The sequence below is a fragment of the Canis aureus genome, chromosome 20, assembly GCF_053574225.1.
Source record: "Canis aureus isolate CA01 chromosome 20, VMU_Caureus_v.1.0, whole genome shotgun sequence".
Taxonomy (NCBI): domain Eukaryota; kingdom Metazoa; phylum Chordata; class Mammalia; order Carnivora; family Canidae; genus Canis; species Canis aureus.
Window position 1 is genome coordinate 771,174 of NC_135630.1, and position 12,037 is coordinate 783,210.

Sequence of the window (12,037 nt, forward strand, 5' to 3'; positions counted from 1 at the left end):
ATCACTACAGCTCTATAGTGTATCTTGAAATCTGGGATTGTGATACTTTGAGCTTTATTCCCTCAGGATTGCTTTGGCTACTCAGTCTTTTGTGGTACAAATTTTACTTTTATTTTCTCTAGTTCTGTAAAAAATACTGTTGTATTTTGATAGGAATTGCATATCTGTAGATTGCTTGGGTAGTATGGACATTTTAACAATACTCGTTCTTCCAGTCCATAACCAAACATTGGAAGTAATTTCACATCATCTGTAGACACATTTTTCTTTATATATCTCCTTTAGCAAAGGAAATAAAACAAAAATAAACTACTGAGACTACACCAAAATAAAAACCTTTTGCATAGCAAAGAAAATCACCAACAAAATAAAAAGGCAACCTACTGAATGAAGAAAGATATTTGCAAATTATATATATCTTTTAAATATATAATTAAATATATAAATAATATATAACTTATAAAAAATAAAATATATAAATAATATAAACAATAATAAAAATTATATATAAATAATATTCTAAATATATAAAGAGCTTATACAACTCAATACCAAAAAAGCCCCACGAATAATCCAATTAAAAAATGGGCATGGGACCTGAATAGACATTTTTCCAAGAAAGATATATAGATGGCCAACGGACACATAAAAAAAGATGCTCAACATCACTAATCATCAGGAAAATGCAAGTTCAGACTATAATGAGATATCACTTTATGCCTGTCAGAATGGCTAAAATAAAAAACATAGGAAATAACAATTATTTGTGAGGGTGCAGAGAAAATGGAATCTTTGTGTGCTGTTGGTAGGAATGCAAATTGGGGATAGCCACTGTGGAAAACAGTATGGAGGTTCCTCAAAAAAATAAAAATGGAAATTCCATATGATCCCATAATTTCATTACTGGGGTATTTACCCAAAGAAAATGAAAAACACTAATTTGAAAAGATATATGCACCCCTATGTTTATTGTAGAATTATTTGCAATAGCTGATATATGAAAAAACAACCCGGGTGTCCATGGACTGAAGAATGGATAAAGAACACGTGATATGTATGTCTGTGTGTGTGTGTATGAATAAATAAATTTATTTATTCATTAGAGACACAGAGAAAGAGAGGCAGAGATATAGGCAGAGGGAGAAGCAGGCTCCCTTCAGGGAGCCCAGTATGGGACTCAATCCTGGGACCCCAGGATCACAACCTGAGCCAAAATCAGATGCTTAAGCACTGAGCCACCCAGGCGTGTCTATACAAGAGGATATTACACAACCATAAAAACGGATGAGATCTTTCCATTTCAAATAACATGGATGGATTTAGAGCATAAATGCTAAGTGAAATAAGGCAGTCAAGGAAAAATAAATATCTATCATGTGATTTCACTCATATATAGAATTTTAAAAATGAAACAAATTAGCAAACAAAGGTTTTTAAAAAGGCAAACAAAAACCACTCTTAAATAGCATAAACTGATGGTTGCTAGCAGGTAGGTGGGTGGAAGATGGATTATATAGGTGAAAGAGATTAAGAGTACATTTATCTTGATGAGCCCCGAGCAATATATAGAATTGTTGAATCGCTGTATTGTACACCTGAAACTAATATAATACTGTATGTTAATTATACTTTAATAAAAAAATACTGTTGAGAGAGTTAAGAAATAAATAGGCAAGGACAAACACTTTTCAACTGGAATGGAAAAGCAAACAATTTAAACCTACAAACTCATACTTAGTGTAAATCCTGAGGACCCATCCCAGCCGCCCAGCTGCCATTCAGTCTTCCTTAAAAGAAGGGCTTGTGCCTATCCCTTCACAGGAAGGAAAGACAGTCAGTGAGGAAAATCAATAGGCAGCTCAGAAGCAGAGAGACAGGTCGTAGGAAGGTACTTAGAAGACAGACATAAGGGATCCCTGGGTGGTGCAGCGGTTTGGCGCCTGCCTTTGGCCCAGGGCGCAATCCTGGAGACCTGGGATCGAGTTCCACGTCGGGCTCCCGGTGCATGGAGCCTGCTTCTCCCTCTGCCTGAGCCTCTGCCTCTCTCTCTCTCTCTCTCTCTCTCTCTCTCTCTCTCTGTATGACTATCATAAATAAATAAATTTTAAAAAAATTTTAAAAAAAGACAGACATAAGACAATGGATTGGGATAAAGGATGGGAAGGGAGGGAGAGCAGAGATGTGTTGTTACTCACCTTGGAAGTCCCCTTGGTTATAGAGCTCATCTTGGCAGCACTGGTAGTTTTACCTGAATGTTTTATTATCTCCTAGTGTTGCTGAGAAGGTCCTTGGGACACACTTGCTTGAAGAACAACCTTCTCCTCAACATATTGTAAGAGCTTCCCTGTACAGAAGCAAACCCCAGAAGGAATTTCCCCTTTGAACCATAGAGAGAGCGATGCCCAAATGGGCTACCATTATTAAAGGATTCTGTGCTTCAAATCCTTTTGTCTTTAGTCTTTCCACTTCTCAAGGAGCCCTTCTGCATTGGTCCATGGAATAAACCAGTGGAGGGATGGTTTGTTAGCACTTGTTAGAATGGGAGTGTCATACTTCAATGAGGTGATGCAGAACAAGGATTGTCCAGTCTTTTTACCAGTGTCTCCCACCCTGCCTCCTCCCACCACCCCACACCCCCAGTCCTATCTGGGTAGAATTCAACATAAGAAAGTAGGGTAAAATAGAAGATGCACAGGAAAGCTCCAGCTGGCACCAACATCAGCACTTGTCTGATCTAATCTCTGATTCCTCAGATGAAGAATCTGAGGCTCAGAGAAATGCAAAACTTGGCTAAAGTTGACTGAGAGGTGATGTGGGTCTCCTAATTTTGTCTCGTGCCTGTTGCCTCCACCACCAACTGCTCTCAACATCAGGAGAACCACAGAAAGCTAGCTCTATCTGTTGCTGCCCTACCTCCCCAGTTCTTAGAGGAATAGCCAAGGGCTTGCTCGTGAAAAGAAACAGGGTCTGAGAGAATGTATTAGTATCTTCAGAGATTCACTGACACTCTGTTAGGGTAGAGTATACTTCCTTGTCTCACTGACAATAGACATGGTCATATGATTTGCTCTGAATACTAAAATGTGAGCAGAAATGTGTATTCTATGTTCCAGCAGAAGCTAGGGTATACTTGGAGTATGGTTCTCTCTATCTCTCTTCATTTTTTTATTGTGGTACAATGCATATAAGGTAAAAAAATACTATCTTAAAAATTTTTAAAGATTTTACTTATTTATTCATGAGACACACACACACACACACACACACACACAGAGAGACAGGCAGAGATACAGGCAGAGGGAGAAGCAGGCTCCATGCAGGGAGTCCAATGTGGGGCTTGATACTGGGACTTCAGGATTATGCCCTGAGCCAAAGGCAGATGCTCAACAGCTGAGCCACCCAGGCGTCCCTATATTAAACATTTTTAATTGCACAGTTCAGTGGTGTTAATCTCCATGCTCTTTCTTCCCTCCACCATGACACCCAGCAATTCTTTAGAAAACATCTTCTCCATCAACTTGAGTCCCAGGTTAATATGATTTAGAGTAGACATGCGGCTGACCCAGATGGTGTGAGCAAGAAATAAATCTTTAATTTTGTAGCTTCTGACACCTTGGAGTCACTTGGTATAGCAGCGGTACTTAGCCTCTTAGTACTTAGCAGTACTTAGCCTGGCTGATACCAGGATAACACATGGCTGTCATCTCTAACTTGCTGTCCACCCTGCTGGCTAAAGACCATGAAGTTTCCATGCAATAGCATCTGACTTACAACTAAGTAGAAGAAAGTGTTTCTAGCTTCTAAAATCTCAAGGTGAAGGATGCAGACCGAGAATAAAAACATCTGAAAGCAAGGGCAAATGTATACAACTGAACATGTGCTTTCATTGGCACAGGGCATGCTCAAATGGCCTGATCTTCTGCCTTGTTGAGAATGGATTTTCCTCGGATGTGAGTCTTTGAAACAGGGTGTCACAGCCAACTTTCTCATTCTAAAGAGAAAGATAGAAATGAAGAGAAGCCAGGGCAGAGGGAAACATTAGTTCTTCAGTCACTGACTATCATTTCAGGCAGGGAATTTTTATTACTGTCTACCCCTAAAAACACGTAGGAAGACACAGACCAAAGAGATGTGATGGTGTCAAGTTGTCCACCCCCAGCCTGGGGCCACCCAATGCTTGCACAATCCCTGGTAGCCTGCCACCCAAGAGTACAGGTTCTTTGAGTGACCAAGCCCTCTGGTCACTGGGCCTGACAAGGGACAGATGGTGTTTGTACTTCTTCCAAGGATAGACTATGTCATGCTTAGGCGGAGGAGGAAATAAAAGCTTCATAAACACACTCAAGCCCTCTTTATGGTATTCACTTATATACCTGGCAGATGTCCAACTCATCAAAATTCCACCCTTTTCTGAACATGTCAAATGGCCAAAGTTAGGTCGAAGTTTGAGAAGGCAGAGAAGGGTCTGGAAGTGATAGAATTGGGTTGAGCACAGGCAGTGTTCATGGTGGAACCCACCCTGGAGAAAGACAACCAGTTACTCATTTCCCCCTCAATTTCTGGCCCTTGATGTACTCACCAATATCTATCATATCCCTTCTAAGAACCTGGGCCTAAGGGAAGTATAAAAGCTTACAGTTTTTTTTTTTTTTTTACCTGGATTCTGGAGCCAGAGTGCCTAGGCTCAAAGCACCTAGAACAATGCTAGCATGACTAGATTTGAATAAAGTTTAGCTATAGCTGCTGCTATAATGCTCTCACTCGTCACTTTTCATAGAGCTCGTAATTCAAGAGCACAGATAGGCAGCATTTTTCTGAACCTGAGGCTTGGAAGATAAATGGGATTCAGGTAAGATTCACGTAAGCCTGTGAAAATCCCACTCCCTGAGGCCTAGAGGGAAAATGAAGAGGCAGTTGTCATGTGGAGAAACCACCAATACCAAGAATGAGGGTCCCAACCCTGAATCCCAGATTTTTGGTTATTTCAAGAGGTGGGGATGGAACTCCTCAAAAGCCAGTCTGGAGAGCTAAGAGTAAGGTGTCATCCTGAGGCCCACCACTGTTCATCTGAGACGTGGGCAAGTCAGAGTAAGGATGTACCGGCAGGTGGCCTGATAACAAGAAGTAGGGCTGCAGGTCCTGATGTGCAGGGCATTGTGCACAACATTGTGATGCTCAGACAATCTTGCCAGTAAACCAGGGGAGGTAAAGGTTATGTGCAGGTCTGGGTGGGATTCTTGGCCCAGCATAGGGATGCTTCCCTGAGACCACTGCTCAGTGAGAATCAAGACTCTACATCCAGCTGCCATGGGATCATGAAAGGAAATGACTATAAGAGAGAAAATGTCACCCTAACTACTTCTTACTACCAGCTTAAAGCACTCTTCCCCACTCACTAATTCACAGGACCAGAAGGTATTTTCTAACCCCATACGAACATGTAATGGGCAGAACATATAAGGGTGAATGAAAAAGAGTTAGGATGAAGATATGGAAGTTTTCCAGTTAACAAAATAAGCCTAGAAGTCAAAAACTAGAAAGTTTCATGTGAGGGCTATGAATGAAAGTTTGGACAGGGTGGTGTGTGTGTGAAGGTGTGCAGCAGGGAGGCATCTTGGGTTCAAATTATGAAGGTAACTGTCTTGGTTTCTTAGGACTACCATAACAGAGTGCCACCAACCAGGTAGCTTAAACAACAAAAATGTGTACTCTCACAGTTGTGGCATCTAAAAGTCTGAACATGGAGCCAGCAGGGTTGGCTCCTTCAGGAGGCTGTGGAGAAGATACTGTCCCATGCCTTTGTCCTGGCTTCTGGTGGCTGCAACAATCTTTGTCACCCCTTGGCTTATAGACACATCACTCTGATCTCTGCCTCCATCTTCACATGGAGTTCCCTTGTGTGTCTCCCTCCTCTTTTTATAGGGATAGGGACACTAGCCGTATTAGGTTGGGGCCCACATTATTTCAGTATGACCTCATTTAACTGATAACATCAGCAATGACCCTATTTCCAAATAAGATCATATTCTCAGGTATCCAGGGCTTAGGCTTCAATATATCTCTTTTGGAGGTGCAATCAAAGTCATAACAGGAACAGAAGCCCTTGGATTCCCCCCTCTCAATGCCCCATTCCTTCTACCTGGGTCCCTCTAACTTTGTCCTTTCATGTGTCCATCCAAGTGGCTAGCACTGCTCTCCTCAGGGACACTCTTTACTGTCTGAAAGCGGTCCATCTGAGAGTGGAAATTGGGACAGCCACTATGGAAAACAGTAGGAAGGGTCCTCAAGAAACTATAAATAGATGCACTTCTGGATATATAACTTAATGAAACAAAATCACCACCCTGAATATGTCTACACCCCATATTCATCACAGCATTATTCACCATAGCTAACCAATGGTAACAACCTAAGTATCTATCAACAAATGAATGGATGAAGGAATACTATTTGGCCATAAAGAAAATCTTGCCATTTATGACAACATGGATAGACATTGGAGGAATTATGCTAGGTGAAATAAGTCAGAGAATGACGAACACTTATAATCTCACTTACATAATAATTGATAGAAACAGAATAGATTGGTGCTTACCAGAGATAGAGGGAGAGTGTGGGGGCATACCCCTTAGTTTTGTGATCTTGGGGCTAAATTTATCTTTTTCTTTGAAAAACTTGTCATGCCCTGTCTTCCATTTTAAGTACCATCTTTATGGATAATGGTCATTACAAAGAATACATGTTTGTTGCAAAAAAACCCTCAGAATGTAGAAGTATAGAATAAAAAGTGGAAGTTACCTGCCTTCTGGTGGCTTCTACATCCTGTGATTGTTTTCTGAGTGAGGATGTTCCAGGGTGTAGTCTTCCTGAGGCAACAACTGTTCCTGTAAACTGTAGTGAGGTAGTTTAAGGAAGTGGGTTTATGGATGAACATAAGATTCATCCCTAACTGAGTTCAAATTCCTACCCCTTCTGTTACTAGCTCTTCCAAAGTGGATGTTATTTCAGCTTTCCATGCCCCTCTTTATCTTTAAGCTACAAGATGATCATGGTAGTAGTCCCTATATCATGGAGTTGCTGTGAGAATTAAGTGATTTCACAAACATGGTAATTCTTGGCTACTTTTATTATTGTTTTGTATCTTCCTGCCTACTGGAGGTCTTTGAGCCAAGGAATAATGAGATGGTACAAGTTCAAGAATGTAAATTAACCAACAAAAAGCCCAATAAGGATAATAGCACTGTCTCTGAGGTGTGGATGGAAAACGTAAAAACAATTTTAAAAATTAATTTTTCCAGCTTTATTGACATATAAATGACATGTAATATTGCATAAATGTAAAGAATATAACAGTTTAAAAATATTTTTATTTAAATTCCAGTAAACAGTGTACTGCATATTAATTTGAAATATATATATATATACTGTGAAATTACTACAATAAATTTAATTAACATCCACACCTCACATGGTTACAAATTCTTTTTCTTGTGATGTGAACTTTTAAGATTTACATTCTTATCAACTTTCAAATATATAATATTGTTAACTATAGTCACCGTGCTGTGCACTATATCCCCAGACCATTTCATAGGTTGCCTTTTAGTTTTGTTGATGATTCCTACACTGTGCAGAAGCATTTTGTTTTGATACAGTCCGAATAGTTTTACTAGTTTCAGAGGCAGAGCTTAGTGATTCATCAGTTGCATATAACATCCAGTGCTCATTACATCATGTGCCTGCCTTAATGTCCATCACCCATTTACCTCATCCCCTCACTCCCCTCCCCTCCAGCAACCCTGTTTGTTTCCTAGTGTTAAGAGTCTCCCATGGTTTGCCTCCCTCTCAATTTTCATCTTATTTTTCCTTCCTTTCCCCTATGTTCATCTGTCTTATTTCTTAAATTTTACGTATGTGTGAAATATTATGGTATCTGTCTTTCTCTGACTGACTTACTTCACTTAGCATCATACCCTCTAGTTCTAGTCACATCACTGCAAATGGCAAGATTTCATTCTTTTTGATGGTTGGGTAATATTCCATATTATATCCATATATATTGCTTCTCCATTCATCTCTCAATGGGCATCTTGGCTCTTTCCATATTTTGGCTGTTGTACGCACTGCTGCTATAAACATTGGACTGCTTGAGCTACTTTGAATAACTATATTTGTATCCTTTAGATAAATACCTAATAGTACAATTACTGCGTGGTAGGATGGTTTTATTTTTCAGTTTTTGAGGAACTTCCATTCTGTTTTCCACAGAGGCTGCAAAAGTCTGCATTCTCACCAACAGTGTAAAAGGGTTCCCTTTCTCCACATCCTTGCTAACATCAGTTGTTTCCTGTCTTGTTAATTTTAGCCATTCTGACTGGTGTGAGGTGGCATCTCATTTTGGCTTTGATCTGTATTTCCCTGATGACAAGTCACGTGGAACATTTTCTCATGTGTCTGTTGGCCATGTGTATGTCTTATTTGGACAAACGTCTGTTCATGTCTTCTGTCCATTTCTCAACTGAATTTTTTGCTTGAGTTTGATAAGTTCTTTATCGATTTTGGATACTAGCCCTTGACCTGATAAGATCATTGCAAATATCTTCTCCCATTCCATAGTTGCCTTTTAGTTTTGTTGGTTTTTTCCTTTACTGTGCAAAAATTTTTATCCTGATGAGGTTTCAATAGTTCACTTTTGCTTTTGCTTCCCTTGTCTCCAGAGACATGTCTAGAAAGAAGTTGCTGCGGCTGAGTTCAACAGATTGCTGCCTGTATTCTCCACTAGGATTTTGATGGATTCCTGTCTCACATTTAGGTGTTTCGCCCATTTTGAGCTTATCTTTGTGTATGGTGTAAGAAAGTGGTCCAGTTTCATTCTTCTGCATGTGGCTGTATAATTTTCCTAACACCATTTGTTGAAAAAATGTCTTTTTCCACTGGATGTTCTTTCCTGGTTTGTCAAAGATTAGTTGACCGTAGAGTTGAGGGTCCATTTCTGGGTTCTCTATTCTGTCTCATCGATATATGTGTCTGTTTTGTATCAGAACCATACTGTCTTGATGATCAGAGCTTTGTAATACAGCTTGAAGTCCAGAATTTTGCTGCCTCCAGCTTTGGTTTTCTTTTTCAACATTACTTTGGTGATTTGAGGTCTTTTCTGGTTTCATACAAATTTTAGGGTTGTTTCATAGATCAATGGAACAGAATAGAGAATCCAGAAGTGGAACCTCAACTTTATAGCCAAATAGTATTCGACAAAGGAGGAAAGACTATCTATCCACTGGAAAAAAGACAGTCTCTTCAATAAATGGTGCTGGGAAAATTGGACATCCACGTGCAGAAGAATGAAACTAGACCACTCTCTTGCACCATCCACAAAGATAAACTCAAAATGGATGAAAGATCTTAATGTAAGACAAGATTCCATCAAAATCCTAGAGGAGAACACAGGCAACACCCTTTCTGAACTTGGCCACAGTAACTTCTTGCAAGATTAATCCATGAAGGCAAGAGAAACAAAAGCAAAAATGAATTATTGGGACTTCATCAAGATAAGAAGCTTTTGCACAGCAAAAGATACCATCAACAAAACTCAAAGACAACCTACAGAATGGGAGAGGATATTTGCAAATGACATATCAGATAAAGGGCTAGTTTCCAAGATCTATAAAGAACTTCTTAAACTCAACAGCAAAGAAACAATCCAATCATGAAATGGGCAAAAGACATGAAGAGAAATCTCACAGAGGAAGACATAGACGTGGCCAACAAGCACATGAGAAAATGCTCCGCTCACTTGCCATCAGGGAAATACAAATCAAAACCACCATGAGATCCCACCTCACACCAGTGAGAATGGGGAAAATTAACAAAGCAGGAAACCACAAATGTTGGAGAGGATGTGGAGAAAGGGGGACCCTCCTGCACTGTTGGTGGGAATGTGAACTGGTGCAGCAACTCTGGAAAACTGTGTGGAGGTTCCTCAAAGAGTTAAAAATAGATCTGCCCTATGGACCCAGCAATTGCACTGTTGGGGATTTACCCCAAAGATACAGATGCAATGAAATGCCGGGACACCTGCACCCCGATGTTTGTAGCAGCAATGTCCACAATACCCGCACTGTGGAAGGAGCCTCGGTGTCCATAGAAAGATGAATGGATAAAGAAGATGTGGTTTATGTACACAATGGAATATTACTCAGCCATTAGAAATGACAAATACCCACCATTGGCTTCGACGTGGATGGAACTGGAGAGTATTATGGCTGAGTGAAATAAGTCAATTGGAGAAGGACAAACATTATATGATCTCATTCATTTGGGGACGATAAAAAATAGTGAAAGGGAATAAAGGAGAAAGGAGAAAAAATGAGTGGGAAATATCAGAAAGGGAGACAGAACATGAAAGACTCCTAACTCTGGGAAATGAACTAGGGGTGGTGGAAGCAGAGGAGGGTGGGGGGTGGGGGTGATGGGCACTGAGGTGGGCACTTGACGGGATGAGCACCGGGTGTTATTCTATATGTTGGCAAATTGAACACCAATAAAAGATAAATTTATTAAAAAAAATTTTAGAGTTGTTGGTTCCAGCTCTGTAAAAAATGCTAATGCGGGCAGCCCAGGTGGCTCAGCGGTTTAGCGCCACCTTCAGCCCAGGGCCGGATCCTGGAGATTCGCGATCCAGTCCCACGTTGGGCTCCCTGCATGGAGCCTGCTTCTCCCTCAGCCTGTGTCTCTGCCTCTCTCTCTCCCTCTCTGTGTATCTGTCATGAATAAATAAATAAAACCTTTAAAACCTTTTAAAAATTGGTATTTTGATAGAGATTGCACTGAATGTGTAGGTTGCTCTGGGTAGCAATAGACGACTTTTGGGGTAGCATTAACAATATTTGTTCTTCCAATGCATGAGAATGGAATGTTTTTCCTTTTCTTTATGTCTTCCTCAATTTCTTTCATAAGCATTCCATAGTATCCGGAGTACAGATCCTTTACCTCTTTGGTTTATTCCAAGGTGTCTCATGGTTCGGGGGACAATTGTAAGTGGGATCCATTCCTTCATTTCTTTCATCCGTTCATGTTTAGTGTATAGAAATGCAACTGACTTCTGTGCATTGATTTTATATTCTGCGATTTTGCTGAATTCCTACATCAGTTCAAGCAATTTTGGGATGGAATCTTTTGGGTTTTCTATATAAAGTATCATGTTGTCTACAAATAGTGAAAGTTTGACTTCTTTGCCAATTTGGATGCTTTTTATTTGTCTGATTTCTGAGGCTAGGACTTCTAGCACTATGTTGAACAGCAGTGAGAGTGGACATCCCTGTCTTATTCCTGACCCTGGAAGAAAATCTCTGTTTTTCCCTGTTAAGGATGATATTCACTGTGGATTTCTTGTATGGCTTTTAGGATACTGAGGTAAGTTCCTTCTGTCTTTATACTGCAGTGAGTTTCAATCAAGAAAGAATGCTGTATTTTGTCTTTTATTAATGTTGTGTATCACGTTGATTTGCAACTGTTGAACCACCCTTGCATCTCAGGAATAAATTCCTTTTGGTCATGGTAAATAATCCTTTTAATGAACTTTTGGATCCAATTTGCTACTATCTTGGTGACAATTTTTGCATCCATATTCATCAGGGATCTTTGATCTGTACTTCTTTTGGGTGGGGTCTTTATTTGGTGTTGGGATTGATGCTGGCCTCATAGAATGAGTTTGGAAGTTATTCTTCCATTTCTAGTTTTTGGAACAGTTTCAGAATAGGTACTAATTATTTAAATGTTTGGTGGAATTCCCCTGGGAAGCCGTCTGGCCCTGGACTCTTGTTTGTTAGGAGATCTTTGAGATCTGATTCAATTTCTTTGCTGGTTATGGCTCTGTTCAGATTTTCTGTTTCTTCCTGTTTCCGTTTTAGTAGTTTATATATTTCTAGGAATGCATCCAAATTGCCTAATTTGTTGGGATATAATTGCTCACAATATTCTCTTATAATTGTATGTCTTCAGTGTTGCTTGTGATCTCTTTTTCATTCATGATTTTATT

At 39.9% G+C, this 12,037-nt stretch overlaps 2 long non-coding RNA genes across 7 annotated transcripts in view; one reads left to right on the top strand and one right to left on the bottom strand.

The window, feature by feature from the left end:
• LOC144291393 (uncharacterized) overlaps window positions 1–12,037 on the top strand; it is a 90,151-nt gene that overhangs the window by 73,826 nt on the left and 4,288 nt on the right. The window lies entirely within an intron of this gene.
• LOC144291392 (uncharacterized) overlaps window positions 2,202–12,037 on the bottom strand; it is a 37,374-nt gene continuing 27,538 nt past the window's right edge. For all 4 annotated transcript variants that reach the window (XR_013358645.1, XR_013358648.1, XR_013358647.1 and 1 more), the window contains exons 3-4: window positions 6,799–6,891; window positions 2,202–2,344 (exon numbers count right to left, since the gene is read on the bottom strand). This is a non-coding gene — a long non-coding RNA (uncharacterized LOC144291392). The remainder of the gene's footprint in view (window positions 2,345–6,798; window positions 6,892–12,037) is intronic.